At 37.7% G+C, this 20,472-nt stretch overlaps 1 protein-coding gene across 1 annotated transcript in view; it reads left to right on the top strand.

The window, feature by feature from the left end:
• SORCS2 (sortilin related VPS10 domain containing receptor 2) overlaps positions 1-20,472 on the top strand; it is a 521,566-nt gene that overhangs the window by 271,052 nt on the left and 230,042 nt on the right. The gene's annotated exons all lie outside the window — the stretch shown is intronic.

Below are 20,472 nucleotides of genomic sequence, written 5' to 3'. Positions count from 1 at the left end.
ACAAGTTGGTTTTCCAGAAAACGGTGCTGCCTGACAATACCTGTTGGCAACTTTTCAGTCATTCTGAAAATCAAAGCATTTGCTTAAGTATGTCAATGCAAATGACACTGCCACTCTCTGACTGTTCCGTGTTATTTGGCTGGATTTTTCCCCCACAATTTTTAAGTGGCTTGCAGTATCTTTTCCTTGATAAAGAAGTTAACAGCCAAAGAAAACAGAATTGAAAGACGCTCAGATTGTGGACATTTAATATCCGAGCTGTTCATCTTCGTTCATTTGGGAAGCTGCTGTGGGATCAGCTGAAAGGCAGATCAAACTTATGTCACTCTTTTAAAGCCCTGAATGCTTTGTGCAGCCACTCATGATTTTTCAGTAAGATGTATTCTCTTTCTGAATATTTCTCTCAAAATTCCTGAACGATGAGATGGTACAGGATTCATTGCATGATTGACTTTCGGGTTGAGCCTGGACTTTCTAATTTGGGATTTCAGTTCTGGTTTAGCTGTGACTGTGTATGGCATTATCCCACCCCCAATTTTTCCCTCTCTTGCCTCTTCTTGCTTTCCCAGTGACTTGTACTGACTTGACATGAGGAGATTGTTCCACAGTTGGGTGGTTGCAGCTTTTTTTTTTTGAGCGTGCAGGCCAGGTGTGACCCTTTCCAGCTATAAATGATTGTTCCCCTCTGTCACTGACCCCACACATGGGCTGTGCTTCAGGGTGTGCCTCAGTCTGTACCAGGAGCTTCTCACTTTCATTACCTTTACTCTCATTATGCCTCAAAGCAGAAAAGCCTCATTTCAGCAGTTGTCTGCCCCTGGGCTTCAGACAGTACAGCACAGGGAAGGTTTCACAGGATTCATCTGTGGACAGCTGTATTTAATGAAGATCTCCTGAGGATTTTTGAACAACACTGTATTTAAAATTACCAAAATTCAGTCTTTAAAAATGCTTTTGTGAACATTTCATAGCCATACCCAAACTGTTCTCCATGTTTTGTGCAGACAAGAAGAAATTATTTCAAAGGAGACATAGCGTGCCGTTCTGCATGACATCCTGTTGCTTCCCAACCATTTTTTGTTTGCCTTTTTTTCCCTCTCTGCTCCATCATATATTAATTCCGTCTCTTCCTCCTTCAGAGACAGATGGTGAGCTGGTGGTACTAATGAGCTCCCTGCTGCCCAGGGAAGGCGGATTGAAATGCTTTGTGTTCTGAGAACTAACAGGCTGAGCACCCTCACTGAGGATGGAGCACATGTGATGAAAGGTTTTATGCACAAATACTGTAGTAGGCTTTTTTTCACAGGCACCTATGAACCGTGTTTCCCCAGGAGAACAACTTCCCAAAACAGCCTTCCTAATAGTCCAATCCTTACTGTGTTTATTGGAGTATTGCTCTGAATGGTACAATAATCTTTCTCTTTTATGGAGATGGAGAGAGCATTAGGTTGTGGACACATGGCAATTGAATGCCTTGCTTCTCTGGCATGAGCACACTGAGAAATAAAAACAAAGAGCACCTGCTGTTCCTCGGAATGAGTCTTTGAACATTTTAAAAACTTTCTTGGCAGTAAGCCATTCTCTTCTAGGCTGACTTAAAAGGAATGCAATTAATTATAGGAGCTACAGACCTCTAAGGTAACAAAATGTAATTATCCAGGGATTCATGATGGATTCTGTTATGTCTTGTTCAAAATGTAACAGGATTGTCAAAAGTGACTTGTACTCAGGATGCAATTAAAGATAGATCCAGTTGGCTGGGAAGTCTAATGGCTGTAGTCGTGTGACCAATTCAAGGCTGCCTACAAATTTTGGAATGGTAGTTATGTGGATTCAGCATGATCATGATGAATATTTAAAAACTTAATCAATTAAGATTCTGAGAACTTTTATAATAGATTCATTAAATGTACTCTCTCCAGCAGAGACCACAGAGATCGATTCCTTCCCCCATACTCAGCAGAAAAACCTTGAGACAGGATTTCTGAGTGAATGTGAGACATTTGGGGTTTTGTGTTTAAAACCAAATAAATACTAATGTCAGAATGTCTGTCTTTTTATATGAGATGTCTCCTTGAGACAATTTTGCAACTGAAATGGAGAACATTAAAAAAATTAAGGCTTTCTTTTAAAATTACTACATAGAGATAAATCACATATGAGTAGAGGGTGGATAGTAAATCTAGCTCTAGCCTGACCAACTATTGTAACTGATAAGGAGATATGTGACTCTTATCAAAGCAGGTGCTTTGATATCTGTTGATTCAGGATAGTACCCAGTCCACATTTAAGTTAATTACTGTATACTAGCAAGTAACAGATGTGATACAGATGGCTAGGGTTATTAAAATAAAAAAGCTCATAAATAAAGATTTTACAGGTTTGGAATCTAACAATAAATACACGAGTTAAAAAGGACTATATTAAAACTCAAATATTTTGCTAATTGAACTATAAATATGTTTATTTATTTATTGTCAGTCAGTTGCTGTGAATAGGATTAAAACAGAATATTGAGTCACACACTCATTTCCATTTGGCTTTACAGTCACTCTGAGGGTCAGTCTGAAAGTGGCTGTTGGCCTTTTTTTTTTTTTTTTCTTTTTTTTTGAATGTACATTTACATTTATGGAAATAAACCTTTATACGGACTATACTGGTTTCTTCAATAATCCTTTTATCAACATTTCTAGTTTATGTCTGGAAATTCTATGGTGAAAGGTGAGGGAGCCATATACAGACAAACAAACACCTATCTCAGAAGAAGCAATGTGGTCCTGTAGGCAGTGCAGGGTCAAGAAATTGAACCAAGGATTCCCATAGGACTAGTGGATATATTGACAAAAAGACTTCTGTGTTTTGTTCTTATTTTACCCTTATTTTCATCCTAAATCAAGCCATTGCAATATGGAATTTCAAAAATTTTTTATGACTAGAAAATTGTTTCCTGCCCAGCTGTGAAGGGAGTCATTGTAAGGTGAGAAAGATTATGAAATGTTAGTAGAGGAAATTATACAACCTCAGTAATAAAAGTGCGTATAGATAGTCTTGCCTAAATTCCAAATTGATAATAAAAAATGTATACCACCACATAAATATTTATGTCTGTGTAGATACCTATATATGATATTTTATTTGCCAAAAGGTTTTGATCTGATCATTATTGTGTCATGTGGGAAGATTAGCACAAGATGCACTGCAGATATATTTCCTTCGCTCATGCATTAAATTTGCTTCATATTAATGTTTTCTATTATTTTGGATTTTTGGATATGCTAGAATATTGTCAAGAATATTATAATGCAATATTATTCAAACATGTTTTAAGTTTGCTTTGTCACAGGCACAGCTTTAAAGAATTAGACAGGAAAAATAATGTTGCCTTTACTTGGATTTGCATTATGAAGCACCTTCTTAGAAATCACTTTTAAATTTCTGTCATGTATGAAAAAGTTCTTTCTTTCCATTTAATTGTGAGACAAATATCCCACCCCTCACTCAGATGTACAGGAGATGAAAGCTGAAGACGTATTTAGAATTGATTAAACTTTCTCATTTCAGCACATGCTGCTGGCACTGGGGAAACCTGGGAAATTCTCTCCCAGTAAAGACAAATTGAGAGGAAATGCCTTTTCAGAGCTGAGTAAACCACCTGTGCTTTAAGTATGGAGAAGATTGGTTATTTTGCATCTAATGAAACCTAAACATGTTGATATTGGAGACTGTTTCCTTTTGTTAAACAGTTGTCATACTATACTGGCTGTCATTTTAAAATTTATTCTGCCAAAATCCTCTGCAATTCATTGTCCAAGCTACACGGCTTCAGCTCTTCAGGACTGTCTTCATGTTAGGTTATTCTTTTTAGTTTTAGGATATGCTATAGTGACTCTCTTATTTTTTCAATATTTACTGCTATTTTTTCTTTTACCCATCTTGCAGGCATTGATATAGACAAATCATTGTGGGTAATTCTTTTGAATATAGTCAGCACAAGTGATCTATTTGGAATGTGAGCAGTGAGCAGTGGAAGTCTAGCACAAGTAGATACTCTACTGCATCCAGATCATGTTCAAAAATGGCTTCTCAATGTCCAACACTATGATCCTTTTGGCTGGGGGCACAAGGTTGCCATGCATATAGATCTGGATTTCTCTGCAGTCGCAAATCTGAAATCTCCTGACGTTGCACTATGAGGGATTATACTTGTTGCAAATGACAACTCTATAATCTACTATCAGATTTCTGCACCATAGTTCTAGTCACAAGGCCTACTCAAGTTAGTGTCTAAAACCAATATTTTATCCCCTGCTGCTGTAGTTTTAAATTTTTCTTTCTGTGGGCACCCTGCAAAGGATTACAGTAAATTATCTCCTTTGCTGTTATATACTCCATCTCACTTGTAAGTACAGTGCCATAATTATGATGTGAATTGTTAATATTCCAATGCTGAGCACTTAAGTTGATGGAAATTTGGCATGTAGGATGATGGGATTATCAGTGTGAGTTCAGTAAAAGGCATGTACATTTTATTGCTTTAATTGGTCGCTTTCCATGAAGTAATTTTAGAGTATCCAATTCTTTATTTTTGTCCAAAGATTTTGATGGTCTCTTGAAAAGCAAACCAGTATCTAGGGATGAATAATCAAATGAAGCTGCTACAGAGAAGGTGGAGAGCTGGTCTAAAGACTTCCTCACAGTCAGCTTCACTGGAAAAACAGAAAAGTGGGGTGAAAGAGATTCTCTAGACAACTCTTTGTTAGGGGTGAATTTTTATTGCTGATGTGGTTGATGGACTAGGCAGCGTATATATAAAATTTGTATATCTTGGAATCTGAAGGGTTTCTAAGTGATGTTGGAAGACAAAACTGGAATTCCATATGATGTTGGCAAACTGAGGAAGTTATAAGAAAACCAGAGGAGATGAATTAGTAAGGGCAAACTTTCACACTTCAGCAGAAATTGACAGCTTCACAGATACTGATTAAGTGGAAATTTTACAGAAATAAAGCTTGAATTTTAAAATTAACCACAAAACGAACTTCAGTATTGTCTTTGTGATGCAGAAAAGTAAAACCTCACACTGGAACATATGTATATCTTAATTTATGTGTAAAAGACAACAGAGAAGTCCTTCTGGTCAATTTGGCTTTGTAGGGCATCATATGGGAGTGAACCTAAAGAGTATCAGGGGTGAAGGAGGGTCTAAAAATTGACCTGTGACAAAGAACAGAAGAATGTGGGGGTCTTATTTTACAGAATAGCAGCAGGCAACGTGTTAATTGAATATAATAAAAAATAACAGCAAAGAGGATGCAAACTCTAAATGCATAGTGCTAGATGGTGAATAGCAGGCTTACTTGTCAGCAAAGAAAACAGAAGCTAGAAAACTGGGAAAATTTTATAGTGATATACTATTTGGATTATATGCCTGAGAAAGTTTTAAAATCTTCATTACTGGAGGTTAACAAATATACAAACATCTCTGCCTTGGCAGTGATGGAAATTAAGTAGGTGTCTTTTGAAGAAACTAGCAGCCCTGATGTCTGGGTTTTTCTGTGGGTTTGTTTGTTTGCTTTGATTCTAATGGAAAATTCATATTATCAGAAAAGAAGTTTTGGGCTTAGGGACTACTTACTGGTTTGTGTACCTAAAACCTGAAAAAATTCACCTACAGGTAATATTGCTAGAATTTGCATGATAAGAGTTTCTTAAATTAGGCAGATCAATACTATTATGTTGATCAATAATTATTTAATATATCTGTGGTAGGGTAAAATCAGATGTTCTTATCCTTTTGGTATGTGGTAAATTGTGTCTTCCTTGTGAGAAGCTTCTTTTATGACCATGCCTAAAGTAAACACTTTTATCTGTTCTGGTGTCTTGGTGGTAAATGAAACACATTAGTGTTTTGGCTTTTTTAAAAAGTGTCAAAGTTATTCTGATAACTCTTGTGACCTTCTGAAAGTGGTAGTTTGGGAAGCACATTAAGAAAGTTAGTAGACTCCACAGGCACATTGCCCTGTGTGGCATATGGGTTTGTTACCAACTTCCACAGCAATGGTGACAATACAGCAAAATTTGCCTTCATGCCTTCAGTCTTACTGTAACTCTCTGCTGTTCTATGTGGCATGATACTGTTGTGTAAAGTGGCAGAAACTCAGACTGAAAAGTAGTGTGACATCTTTATCAAAGGGAGGAATAGATGCAAGCCAAGACAAGCCTACAGCAGGAGCTGATGGGAATTAGAGAGAGGCAATGGATTCATTTTCTTGTATCCCTGTAACTGTCTTTGCTAGGGTGGAGATGGGCATGGCAGAGCAGGCAGGGTGCCCTTGGGTATTTGAGGTGGATACACCTGAAAAAATCCTCTCCAGAAGTGAGTGGCTCACCAGTAATCCAACAGTTGGAAGCTGTTCTGCCTGCCCCCAAGGATGTTTCATTTTCCATAGAGAAAACATGGTTTTAATCCTGAGAGGTGCTTCTGCCAATGTGGATTACAGGCATGCTCGAAATGGTGATTTAGAACCACTGTTCAGTAATGGAAGGATCAAGGACTGAAACACTTTTCAGTCTTGTATTTTTTTTTTTACAGGACTTGTATACAAAAAATTGTTATTGTATACAAAAAATTTGATATTTTAGGCACTGTGACAAGAAAATGGAATTTGCTAATTATGACTTATGATCAAATCAAGAAGGTTCCTTTAGATTTTTCATGCTTTGCATATGTTCACATTTCTGCCCCAATGCATTTTCAATTCTCCTTGTTATCTGAAATATCTTTCAGATCTGGAAGAAGAAACAATTTCTACCAGGTTTGTTTGTTCCGAGTTGCAGCATTACTTCATGGGTTTATATACAAAAAATAGTTAGCTCTGTTAGCTCTCCTGGGTTCTCATGAAAAGTTCATAGAATCGTAGAATGGGTTGGATTGGAAGAGATGTTAAAAATCATCTGGTTCCCAACCCTGTGCCATGGGCCAAGTTGTAAATGAATTTGATATTGTACACAGATGTCAGCTCCATAATAAAGGTAGAACTCTGGAATCAGATCCCTTTTTTTGCTGGATTCAACGTCCATTTTTTTTAAAAAGAAAATCCATTGATGTCTTTGCTGTTAAGAGTAGCCCACTGAGTCATTGCTGTAGGATGTGTCCATGGCAATACCTGCAGTGCCTTCACTGGAGGTTAGTTTATATGGTTGTTATGTGGTTCAGCCTTTTCCATCTGCATACATTTTCAGACAAATATGAACACTCACCAAATGTAGGTGAAGAAGAGGAGCTAAGCAATGTTTGTGGTACTGAATGATGGCATTTCTAATTTTCTGTAGTGAAATCAAATCTTTGTGAAAGCTGAAGTATTCCAAAACGTATTAAACAAGTAATTCCAAGGTTAAAATTGAAAGTGGGATGTTATCTAGTGTCAAAACACTGCCAAAAAGGCAGAAATGCAGACCAGCTAAAGAAGCACTTGTTCTGTGAGTAAGTTTGTTGGGACAGGTACAGTGATGGTTCTGCATCTCCATGCAGCAGAAATCACTTTTGTTTTACAGTTCTGTTCAGTCAAATTACCTCTTACACTTCTGTTCAGTCACTATTAGTTCCAAAGGGAGGAGCAGTGTGTCTGGGGAGTGCTTAGGCAAGAGAGCAGTATTGAAGGCATATGCAGTACACAGAGAATAATTGAGAGACTTGTTCAAGGATACAACATGAAGTGAACTAAAAAACCTCTTGAACTGCTCCCCCTGCATACTTCTGTTGAGATGGAATCAAGTTGAGGAGGAGAAACAGTGATTTTTGATTATGGAAATAACTTGCTTTGGATGAGAACATGTTCTTAATTGAAATTATTTTTAAGCACTTGGACAAACAGATTTCAGGATGATATTGTGTACTTATAAATGCTTGTCTGTAGTGAATGGCAGTAGGAAATTAACATTTACATTATGAAGGACTCTTTAAATAATGAATTGTTAAGTTAGAAAGTGTTGTTCTGCATCAGCAGGGATAGTGGCAGAGAAATGGAAGGAAAATGCTGGAGTATTTACTTGTCTCTGGATAAAAAGTGGTTTTCCTCTTGAGCACCAGGTGATGAAGAGCTCTGGCTCCTATGTAAAACCTCCATGACTGAGAAGAGCAACTCTTATTAGATCTTGTCTAATGTAAGTTCTTCCAAGCTCCTGGGTGTATTTGGTAGTCTCAGTGTGGTGTGTAAACAGAATCAGCCCTGATGGGAATTGTTACCTTGTACTTCATGGCATGTAGACTGAATTCCATACCACTGATTTTTCACACCACTCTTTTTCTAAGCTGACTGTTCTATAGGAGCAGACAGGACCAGTGTAGGCCCTCTGCTTCTGTCTGCAGGTGTTTATTCTGAGGTTAGGAGCTGGCATTGTTTTGTTCTGTGGATGAAATTTGATGGGCAGTATATTAACATTACTCCCACAGTGAAGATTAACTCACAAGGCAATAGCATCATGGAATCAGTGAAGGCACAACTCAGAGGATGCTTGTGCCAGTTAATTTTCCCTTAGAAGTCCTCTGTGTATTTAAGTGTGTTTGAGATTGCAGTTGAGTTTGGTTTCAAGCAGGAAGCACATGGCAGCAGGCTGGGGAGCCAAGTCTTATGCTGTGACACCGGACATCAAAGAAGCCTCATGCCTAATTGAATCTCTTGTTCTGCTTGAGTCAAACAACAGAATATTGTTTTTCCATTAATATTAGCTCATATTTGAGAATAAATTTATTTCAGTACTGTCTAGACATGTCTTTTGTTCATCTTCTACAAATAGACTTCTGCAAATGGCAAAAGGATTTTCTAAATCCTAAATAGATTTTACGTATTTTAACAGAACTCTTGAGGATGGCAGTCAGAATTTATAATCTCAAAGTCTAAGGGCAGAGTTCTGATTCTCCAAGTCTCAAGGTGATCAGGCAAATCTAAATTTACCTGAGCTCTGACAGGCCATAAGGAAACATTTCATTTTATGCCAAACAAGATACAGGTCAAGAATTACTTTACAAATATTCTGAAGCAACTATCATTGATACTTTGCAAACAGTAAAGTAATTTGTCTGAATAACATAATACAATGATCTGTGATATACTGGTTTATTGAGATGAATTTAGTGTTCATATACTTGGAAGTCACAGAGCTCGATTCCAAGTGATTTACTTAGGTGGCTTCCTTTTTAAAGGAGGTCTTAAAGGATGAACTGTTTTCTGGTTCCTAGCATGTCTTCCCTCCCTGTATACATCTTTGCAGAATATTTACCCTTTTCAGGAAATGCATACTATCTCACCATTCTCAGTTTCACCTTTTCTCAATTGTAATGGAAACTAGGGTGGTGAGAGTAGCAAGTGAGGTCTGCAAGCCCATGGGCCAGTGCTTCACAGCTGAGCTGTGGAACTGCATTGCAGGTGTGTTGTTTTCAATTTGCAGTGTACAGTGATATTTGAAATATTCTGACAGTGATCCCCTTATTTAACATTTTTGGAACCAGTTGCCTGCAGACAGCAGACCTGATATTTAAGGAATTTGTCTTCTCTTTTCCGAGACAGAACAGTAAATTGACACCAAGTGTTCTTATTCTAAAAGAGAAGACAATAGAAAATTCCAAAGCAAATGCAAATAGGCTTTCTCCACTGTGTCCAAGGATGCCTGACATTGCTATCAGTACTGTTAGTGATGCTGCATTGGCAATTTAGATTAAATCTGTGCCTAGCATGTCCAGTTTTCAGAGTAAGGACTAATGCATTTCTCTCTCCTTGCTGTGCTACACACTGAGTCTTGTGTAATCAAAAGCTAAGAATGAAATGAGAAGAAAAAGTAGCAAAAAAACAATGCTGTTGTCATAGAGAAAGCAAAGAAAAGATAGGTAGAAAAGAAAGATTGTATGTGCAATTAGTGCTGTGATAATAATTGGAAATGCAGTTACTAAAGGTCAGCCATCTCCAAAGGTAAATTTTGGTTTCCTGCTCATAGACTTTGAAGTGGTGGGGAGGAGCTTGAGGGAAGTAACAAGTTAGGGGTAGGGTGGGCAAAGGATAACCGATCATGTTTCTCTCCTCAGGACCTTAGGTCTTCTAATGATGAAGTCACATCCATCTCTAGTAATTGCATGCCTTGCAGTATTGCTTATTCACTACAAGGCATAGAAGATGCCTCTCTCTTCCTCTTTCATTATACTCTGCCTTTGTGTATCTGCTGCTCGAGGGACTGAGGGACAGTGGAACTAACTCCCTCCCACATTCTTCTCTGCCTTTTTACACGTTTACGAAAAAAAGACTAGGGTTTCTTCTCTACCAAAATCTGTACCTAAAGATTTGAAGAGACAGCTGCAAAGCATAAAACTAAAGCCTGGAAAATCTACCTACTATGTGCATAACCCAAGCTGTATTTTCTTTAAGACATTTCATTGAAAATACAACATAAATGTTCTTCTTTTCTTTCCTTTTATACTTGACAGTATGTGTGTAAAGATATGAGAGCCTGAATATGGTGTTACTTGTTGTTATTTAGTAAAGCCACAGAGCTGAAATGATAAGTATTCCAAACCTCATAATAATAAGAAGGCATGACTCATGGATTACTGCTGAAGTATTTGTTCCATTAATCCAACTCTACTGTGTGGTTTGAAAGGAATTACATTTTGAACATCAGTGTGAATAAGTTAGAGGTTTGGGATCACTTGAAGTTTCTTATCAATCATTAGCTAATATCCCTTACTTATAATTTGCATTCTCAACAGAATAAGTGACTCAAAGCTACTTCTTATTTTACTTCTTTTTATAATTATTTTCAACTTCCTTAGATTGTATGGTAATATCCATCACATTTACCTCCCTTAGTTTCTTAGAGGCTACAAGTATCAGGATTGTTCAATTTTATGCTTTATTGAGACAAATCCAGAAGTTTCTCTGACCTTTTGTAATATTAGAGGGAATATGAAGCATCTGAAGCTCAGTTGTAGTGAATGCATATGTATTTACGTAAAATATGCAAAATATTAGGAGAATCTAAGACAGATCCAAAAACTATAACAAAAAAAAATAAATTCAACTTTAAGCTCTAATCAAAATGCAATCCACACATAGCTGCTGGTAGCCCACATGTGGCCAATACAAATAGGGATGTGATGTGACTGTTCCTTGTTATGCTAGATTAGTCAGGTCCTGAAGACACAATACTTATATGGAGGACAATTTCTATGGGATTTGATGGGTCATCTGATTGTCATATTTCATGCAGTAGAAATGGATTTCCAAGCACGTAAATAAAGAGAGTGCAACTATATTCACACCCAGAATATTCTAACTTGAAAGGGGGCCAAAAGGATCATCGAGTTCAACTCTTAAGTGAATGGCCCATATAGGGGTCAAAGCCACAGTCTTGGCATCGTTGGCACTCCGCTATAAATTGGAACAAAAGATTGCTTTTCCTACTGAGACAGTTATGCAGCAATGCAAATATTTAGGAAGCACAAAAGAAAATTACTGCCATATGTAATTTTTTTAATGTAATAATGTTAATGAAGGAAGGAAAGTATTATCACTGGAAAATATTTCAATCCTCTGTCAGACTTCTTAAGTCTAGCTGTCTCATTTTTGTGACTTTGAAGTTGCAGGAATGATGGCTCCATGTTAGTGATAGAGGGAAAAATTCAGTTCTATACATTGTACATCATGATGAAAGAGCAAACCAGCTTTAAGGCTGTTTCTCAAGCTTGCCCAGATCTTGCTCAGTAGGAGGTAAGGAAAAGCTTTTTAGATTCTGTAGCTGTTTCTGGAAAGTGTTTTGCATCTGACTTCATCTTAATGTGGGCTATCTTGGTCTCAAAAAATAATGTTCCTCAGTTAAAAAACAAAAACAAACAACCAAACCAATAAAAAAATCACAGGGTAGTTTAGGAATATTTTACTTGTCTTTAACTATAAAGTGGAAGAAAGAAATTTTGTCTCTCTTTCTTAAAGTACATTGCAGATGACCCTACTGTCTGAACTCATTCACTATTATTGGATGTTTTCAAACCTGAGATGTGCTGACATCCTGTCTTTAATGCTCTTGTAAATTCTGAAGTAAACACATTTCAAAGATACTCAATTGTTAGTGTGAAGACAAGGTCAAATAGTTGAATGAGACATCCTCCTTGTACAATAAGACTACCTATCAATCAGTTTTACTAGCAAATTCTTAATAAAGAAAAGTGATCAGAACATGACAATAGTGTATCTTGGAAAATATATGTGCATGATGTCCATTTTGGTATCCTTGGAATAGTAGCTAATGATGAACAACCATTACATATGACCTGGGAATATGGTTGTCTCCTGTAGGAGAACCTCGTCCACAGTTTATTACTTCTGAAAATTAGAAATAGAAAAAATCTATTATGTTAAAATGGTCTGAACTTTTTAAGTAACTGAATTTAAATGTGTACTGAACACATTTAAGTAACTAAAATAAGCAAGATGGTTAAATTTAATTTAAGAATTATCATGTTTTAGTGTTAATAATTCAAGGATGGTAATTTGCAGACATTAAAAAAAATATTCAAATTATTGCGTTCACTGACAATGCATTTGGCAAATACATGCTTGGATGTTAAGTAATTTTTGTGTTTTGATATGCTGAAAGATTTTGGCGTTTTTAAGCTTGTGGTGCTACTATCTTTCATTTCTCTAAATTGTCTGTAGTACTTTTTCTACAGGGTTAGATGTAGAGATGGGTTAATAAATGATAATGTTAAATACAGCCAGTCCCACACTTTAATAGTAGGACACAGTCTGTAGTTAGACAGATGGATCTGGAAGAAGGAATTCCCTTTACCTACTAAGTAAATATATATAAACAACAAAATTTTGATTTGAATATCTCATTATTTTTAGCAAGGACATTAAAAATCAGAGAAAATATAAAAATCCTGTGTTATAAAGTACTTCAGGTGCATTCTGAAGGAATTATACACTGAGGAATTATATGTGTCTTTAAAATATATAGTGAAGGGTTTTCATTTAGTCATTATCTCATGATTGTAATGAGAGTTTGTCTCAGTAAAAAGAAAACAATCCATACCTGGAGATCCAGTCTGATCCAGTCTGCACACAAGATGATACATTTACATATAAATTTGCACATATTTATATTGCATTTAAATTTATACATATTTTTATATGTAAATGTATCTTGTGTGGTGAATTTGGCATTGCTGGGTTAATGGTTCATTCGTTGATAATCCTAGAGGTCTTTTCCAACCTAAATGACTCTATAATTTTATGAGAAGGAGAGCAGATGGCACTCTGTGGTTTTCCATGGGATTTTCCACAAATGTAAGGAAGTAGGCATTGAGCAACTTCTTCTGACCACCTTACTGTTGTTTTCCCCAGTGCCAGCTAGAATCTGGATTTCTTTGAAAAAACTGCCCTTGAGTGGATATGATTTGGAAATAAGGACAGCAAATGTATCTTGGTCTCTTCCCAAATGCTGGCATGTTGGGTTTTAATTTACTGGTATAAGATAGAGCTGTTTTCCAAGTCATGTGTAAAAGGTATTTAATAAAACATGTCTGGTGGGACTAGTGGCTAGAATTTGGGATCTGTGCATTTGTCTGTGGAGTAGTTGTGTCATGCTGAGCTTTCCCTGTGAACTGGAGACTTGACCGCATGTACCAAAATGTTTGCCAAAGCTTTCATAGGCTAAATTCCCCAAAGTGGGGGTTTAGCGTGGGACCAACAACAGCAGAAAAGGAAAAAAAAAAGCTTTCCTTGGGCATATCCTTTTTTTTGTTTGTTTGTTTTCATTGAAGCCTGGCTACTTTGGGTGGTTGAATAAGACTGAGCTATATGGCCGCAAAATGACATTTAGGTAAAATGCTTTTGTGCCACTTTTCAGACTTCAAATGTAGAGTTTGGGATACTACTATAATTTCAGACTTCACATGCAAAGATTGTGCAGGCTCTGTGTTGTAAGCACTTTTCTTATCAGTAAATGTCTTATACAACAGTGCTGCTGGTTAGGAACTTCTTTGGAACAAGCATACTCCAAGCACAGTTCTGTTCTGCTGAACTTAAATTAAAACACCAAATTTTTTGGTTTTAGTTCATGGAGTTGTAGATTCCCTAGCAAATATGCAGTGAAGTTCCTTCTATGATTTGATGATGCTTTAGCTGTGTTGGTTGTCTACAGAAATTTACTTTTGATGCACAGTATCTTCAACAAAGTCAAATTATGTAATTTAACTTTCAGTAACTGCAGAATCACAAGTTAAATGACATTGGAAGGGAGCTCTGACATAATTGAATCTAGCCCCCTTGATTATAGTACAGTGATCTAGATCTTGTCCAGTCAACTTTTGCGTATCTCCAAGGATGGAGATACCACAAGATCCCTAGGCAGCCTGTTCCACTGTTCAGCCACCCTCATGGTAAAAAAAAAAAAAAAAGAAAATAATTTTCTTCTGTTTAAATGGAGTTTAATGTATTTCAGTTTGTGTCGATTGCCTCTTGGCTTGTCACTGAGTATTGCCAAGAAGAGTTTGGCTCCATCTTTATGCACATCAATTATTTATAAGCATTGATGAAGTCTCCTCTGAGCCTTCTCCAGTCTGACCAGCCCCAGCTCTCTCAGCCTTGCCCTTTGTGATAGGTGATCCAGTCTCTAATCATCTTTGTGGCTCTTTGCTGGGTATACTCCAGTATGTCCGTGTCTCTCATTCTGAGGGGCCACATTACTGCAGCTGTACCTCAGCAGTATACTGAGATGTACAGTTTCTCAGCATCTCATACTACTGGATCTCAGCAGTGCTGAGTGGGGAGGATTCACCTCCCTCGTCCTGCTGGAAATGTTCTTCCTGATTCAGCTTGAGACACCGTTGGCTGCCTTTGCTGCAATGGCACTTTGGCTTAGGTTTGATTTCACACTCACCAGGACTTCCATGGCTTTTTGTGCCAAGCTGCCTTCTAGTCTGTTGGTCTCCAGTATCTACTGGTGCATGGGGTTATTTCTTCTCTGGTGTAGTACTTTCCACCTCACTTTGTTGTGATTGCCATTTGCCTGTCTCTCCACAAGATATATCCACTGGTATATCAACCACCCCTCACAGTTTTGTATCATCTATAAATTTACTGCCATCATCCCATGTATCTCTTTCCCATCTTCTTGGACACTATGAAATTTGCTGGCTTCCTTTTCTCTTCCTAGTTTCTTTTAATGTCCAACAAGAATATGGTTGAAGTTCCTCCTTCAGTGCTTTGAGTTATTGTGAATGCTGAGAATGATTCTTTTTCTGTGAGGGTTGTTTTAAGTTGCATTTGAAATTACATCCCAGTAATTTATAGCAGACCAGGCTTCTGTTAGGGGCAGTTAGTCATCACCAAGCGAGCAGATGTATTAACATGTCACCCTGGTATATATCAACCTCCTCTCCCATAAAGCACACTGGTAGCTGTGAATGCACTCTTAGTGCAGCTTTCTTTTAAGAAAATAGATCCAGCAAGGCATGTATTCAGAAGATCCCTACTACCAAGGATCATTGCATTACTGTTTTATTTTTAGAATGTTCATTAACAAGGCGTGGAAACACCATAGCTCCATGTGGAGGTGTTAATGGCCATAAAATTGGCTGCTTCCTGTACTTGTTGCTATGAAGTGTGATCTTGGTTTGGAAACTCCTGTGTAAATGCGTGTATTTGTCTTAGGATTCTGTTTCCTAGCAAGCAGGTGTCACAGTGCAAAATGTGCTGCATTTGCTGTGGCTGGCCCTCTTAACCTGTCAGCATAATTTATGGGAACACTTCCCAACACCTTCTGCTGCTAATGGTCTCTCAAGTCCTGCAGAAAAGGCTAGTTCTGCCTCCTAATTTTACGAGCCATGATGGTGGCACTGTTTGTCTCTTTTCTGGATCTATTTTGGATTTATGTCTGGCCAAGGGTTTGAAAGAGCTGCTGTTAAAGGAGAAACATCTGCTGGGGCTTTATGTGCTGCTGGCTTGCCAAGTTCAACAACAGGCCAAACTACAGCTGATGGGCTCAGCCCCCCACAGGTGTCACTGCAGTTACAGCAGAATGACTGTAAGGGAAATGGGGCTGCTGAAAGCTCTAAACAAAATAAATAAATAAATAAATAAATAAATAAATAAATAAATAAATAAATAAATAAAACCCCTTCAGCAACTGTAGAAGTCTGCTAGGAGTTTATGGTTTGGGTCATTAGCAAATAGCAGAAAAAAATCTTGCTGAAGTGATTGGTTCTGAGTCTCTGAATCCCCCAGTGTCCCTGCTGCTGCAGCACCCTGAGATGCGCCTCCTCCCATTCCTACCTGCAGCTCAGGAAGCACAGACACACAGTGATTTTAAATGCTGTTAGGAAAATCTGATTTTGTTTAACCATCTGAATGTTTTCATGATTCAGACACATCATGGCAATCTTGTTTGTGGGCAGACATAGGTGAGGCAGATGATTGTTTTGACTGTTTTTGAAGGAGAGGAATTCGAAACAATGCTTTAAAATTCCTTGTAAAGGTTTTGTTCTGGTACAATTGTAATAACTTAAAACAATCACTCTTTTGACACTGGGGACATTGGAACTGACACCTTGGATGAACTTGAGCTGCATCTGTGCACTGCCCAGCCTCCATCCCAGATGTGTACTTGCAATTTCAGAGAAGCATGCCAGAAACCCCACAACAGGCAACAGTCAGTCTCTGATACATTTCCAGAGTCTGATTTTCTGTGTTTACTTATTGTTTAGGATTTTTATTATTTTTTTAAATGTCCAGTTATTCCCTTAGTTGTGCCAGTCATTTGGCTTCAGGTGCAGAATACCACAGTCAAATTACTGACCAAACATTGACTTCATTTACCTTTTTATAAAGTGCTGCACCTGGCCATATAGTTCATTTTCCCTCTCACCTCCCCCACAGCAATCATAAAACAGAGCACTTCAGCACTTCAGCAACAAAAGCTAAAACTGCTACAGTTGGAGTTAAAGAAGAGTTCTGCTTACTGAGGAGTGAATAGAAAGCTGTTATAGCTGGCAGAGCCCATTGCTAGAGGAACAGATAATTGCATGTGAACGTGCATATGTCATTTATTAAATTATTATCAGTTCCTTTTAAATTTTGTAAACGTTCCTATTCCAAACAGTTCTATCCAGTGATTACAAGAAAATTTGCTGTTCTGGTCAAAAAAGCACAAGGCCAAATTCTCTCATGTATCCCAACATGTTTCTTGCCTTCCAATAAGCTGCCTGACTGAAAATGAAGTTGTTTCAGAAATATTTTAGCTGTGTTTAGTGGTTTAAATAAAAAGCCTAGGCTATGGGAAATGCCTAGCATTTTTCCATGGTGGAAAATTTTAATGTTCCTTGCAAACCTCAAGAAGATATTCTTGAACCATCTCCTTTCCCCAAAGAACACAAGTATGTGAGATAAGGAATAATTCCTTTGTAATTACTCATTTCCCCTCACAACACTCATAAAAGAGAAATCATACTGGAAGTAACATATATATATATATATATATATATGTATATGTTTCCACTTCTGGCAATATAGTTAGTAAGCATACTTTAGGAAAACTGTACTTTAGCAACAAGGCTTCTTTTTCCCAAACTAAAAAAAAACAAAAAACAAAACAAAACCAAACAAACAAACACAAAAAAAAGAATACCCCACCAAAACTAAACCCAACCTTTTTGTCCAAAGATGCTTGTCTAAATAGGTGAAAGGAAGTTAGCATTGCATAGGAAATATTACTTTGTTTTGTAGGTATTAACTAAATAGTTAATTAAATAATTAAATCACTCAATAGCGGACCTCCCAAATGTTCCATGATACACTCCATTTCTTACTGAGTGCTGGAATTGCAGCTGCTGAGACTGAATCTACACAGGGCTGTTTCTGGGGATAAATGCTTGCACACTAACTGTTAGTTACACAATATGTTGAATTCAGTGAAGAAAGTGTGGTAAGAAATTGATCTTTCCCTGTTTCCCACAATTTAATTATTTCTTTCTACTCCCTCATGTAAGTCACTAGAACTGGTTGTGGGAAGGGACTATAAGCAGCTTTACTGAAATTATCCAAAAGCAAGACTTCAAAACCATTAATTTGACTATGAACTATTTCAATAAGTTTGTTTTTAACAGGAACAAATGACTGGAGTCAAGTGATTGTGGGGGAATCTTTAATTTGCCCCCAGGCACCTTAATTTACCCCTGTAGCCCTTGAAGGCAGCATGATCTAGCACATGCCCCAGCTCTTCCAGGCTGCAAAGCTGAGGAAGAAATAACCCAGGGCTTTTACTTTTTGCAAAAGTAAGACATAACCCTGTCTTGCTGGTGGTGTCTTGTCTGCTTTGTCACTGTGGCACTGCTTGTTTCATGGCTGAGTGGATTCATCACAAGTATCTGTGTACTGCAAGCGTGGCTACAGGCTGTACCTTCCAGGACGTGCTGTCAGCAAATGCTGCGTGCTGCTGATGGAATTAATGCACCAAGGCAGTAATTTCAGAATAGGTGCCTAACCTAAACTAACACTTTCTGAGAGGGGAGGAGACGGCTGCAGCTAATAGAAGCTAATGTGATGTTTTGTCTGCCTGTGGAAGATAAAAGCTAATTGTTGGAGCTGTGCAGCAAAGTAATGAGGAGCTTGAAAATGTAACTGATAAGCAGAGTGATAACAGGCTAATGAGCAGGATGTTTGTGGTGTATTGAAGGACTAATGAAGGGCTGCAAAAGAAACTGAGGGGATACAGTGAGATACACAGAGCAGGGATGTTTAAATACAGCGCAGAAAGGTATGTAGTAGACTAAAGACACAATGCTGCTAACTGTTGGAGTTTGAGCATGTGTGTGTGTGCATTGTGCAGGTGAAGCAATTAACAAAAAAGCAGTACCTGATAAATGCATGACAGAAGATACTAGTAAGGGAAAAAATGATATGTAAGTACATAGTGCATAATGCATGTATCTCCATCAAGTAACACCCCCATCTGTACAAAGAGCTCTGTCTGTCACCTGCCGTGTTCTCTCCTAAGAAAATGTGAATGGTTGCTGTACTTGTGCAAAGCATTAGGTCCAAACAGCTCTGAGACACAATAGTTCCTGGAAAACGTGGACTTCAAAACACTTCCTTCAAAGGTAATTGCAACATCAGGGTAGGAGATTGTAGTCTGGCATGCCAGTCTGGGGCCGAGTCAGGCTTGGTGCTGTGTGGTGTCAGAGGACCCCACTGTGTGCATTGCAAAATAAGGTCATGTCTAATTCATCACTGTGACATTAGCAGCCAGAGTTCCTGAGGAGAGATTTGACTCCCTAAAGTTCACCTGCCATGGTAATCCTGGTTTTTATTGTTGGCTACAGAGGACTGGTTTTCCCTCCACTGTGGCCAGTTGATTTGATATGTTTAATGCTTTGAATAAAAGCCCAGTTCTAGAATATGTGATGTTTATGATCCTCCCCGAGTCTTCACTTGATGCAAATGCGGTCTTACGGGTTATTTTTTTTCCCTGTGGAATTTTTTAAGTCAGAAATCAAATATATATGGACATTAATCCCTGTAATTATTGGAAGGAGTCTCTATAACTGTATAAACGCAAAGTTGCACCATGTCCTGTACACAGCAGAGCATTACAGAACAGGTCAGTTCAACTAAAAAGGCAGTTGGGATTACCAACAGCTCTTAAAAATACCTATATTATCAGGTATGCGATCAATATATGATATCAATAATTGATAAATGAAAACGCGACATGTTGATCTCTAGTGTTTTTGGGAAAAGAAGGTAAACCCTCTATAGCCTAAATATGAAATTGCTAAAATATTTATGTGTTACCTTTTGCCTACACCATTGATTTTTTAGTGTAAAACTGGATTAAAGAAGAATTTCTATAGTTTTGGCTTTAGGAGGAAAAACATGTAATTTCCAAAAGGCTCAATTTTCTGGAAAGAAGAGAGAGCGGTATTTCCAAAAAGTACTCCTGCAAAGCTGGTAGCTGATTAGTAATCTGTTAATTGGATTGCTGGGTGTTAATTGGATTGCTGGGAGTCCTACTCTTCTACATCCTTTGAAGAAACTTTCATCTGCATGATTTCCTCAATATATGAGTTGGATGTTGGAATCCAATGTTACAATGTGTTTGTACTGGGAAGAAAGGCTTTGGAGTTTTGGAAGTTTTTGGTTCTATTTGAAGGGATTTTATAAGGCTAACCAAAGCCTCTGCAATTTCCACATTGGACATGCAAAAACGCTTGAAGGTTTCTGTGCTGTTTAAAGGAAGAAGATGAGTTAGTTTTCCACTTCTTTAATGATGTTCCTCTGGTTTCTTCCCTTTCAGAAGGTTTGTCCTGGTATTTGTTGTTGGAAGCTCTGATGTATCTGTTTTAAATACTTCATCAGCCAGTTCTTCATTACTCTGCTGCAGTTACCTATTTTCCTTAGAGACAGTTGAGGTATAGTCGACTGTGTT

This window comes from Cinclus cinclus, chromosome 5 (genome assembly GCF_963662255.1).
Source record: "Cinclus cinclus chromosome 5, bCinCin1.1, whole genome shotgun sequence".
NCBI classification, from domain to species: Eukaryota; Metazoa; Chordata; class Aves; order Passeriformes; family Cinclidae; genus Cinclus; species Cinclus cinclus.
This window is presented reverse-complemented; position numbering and strand designations above follow the sequence as displayed.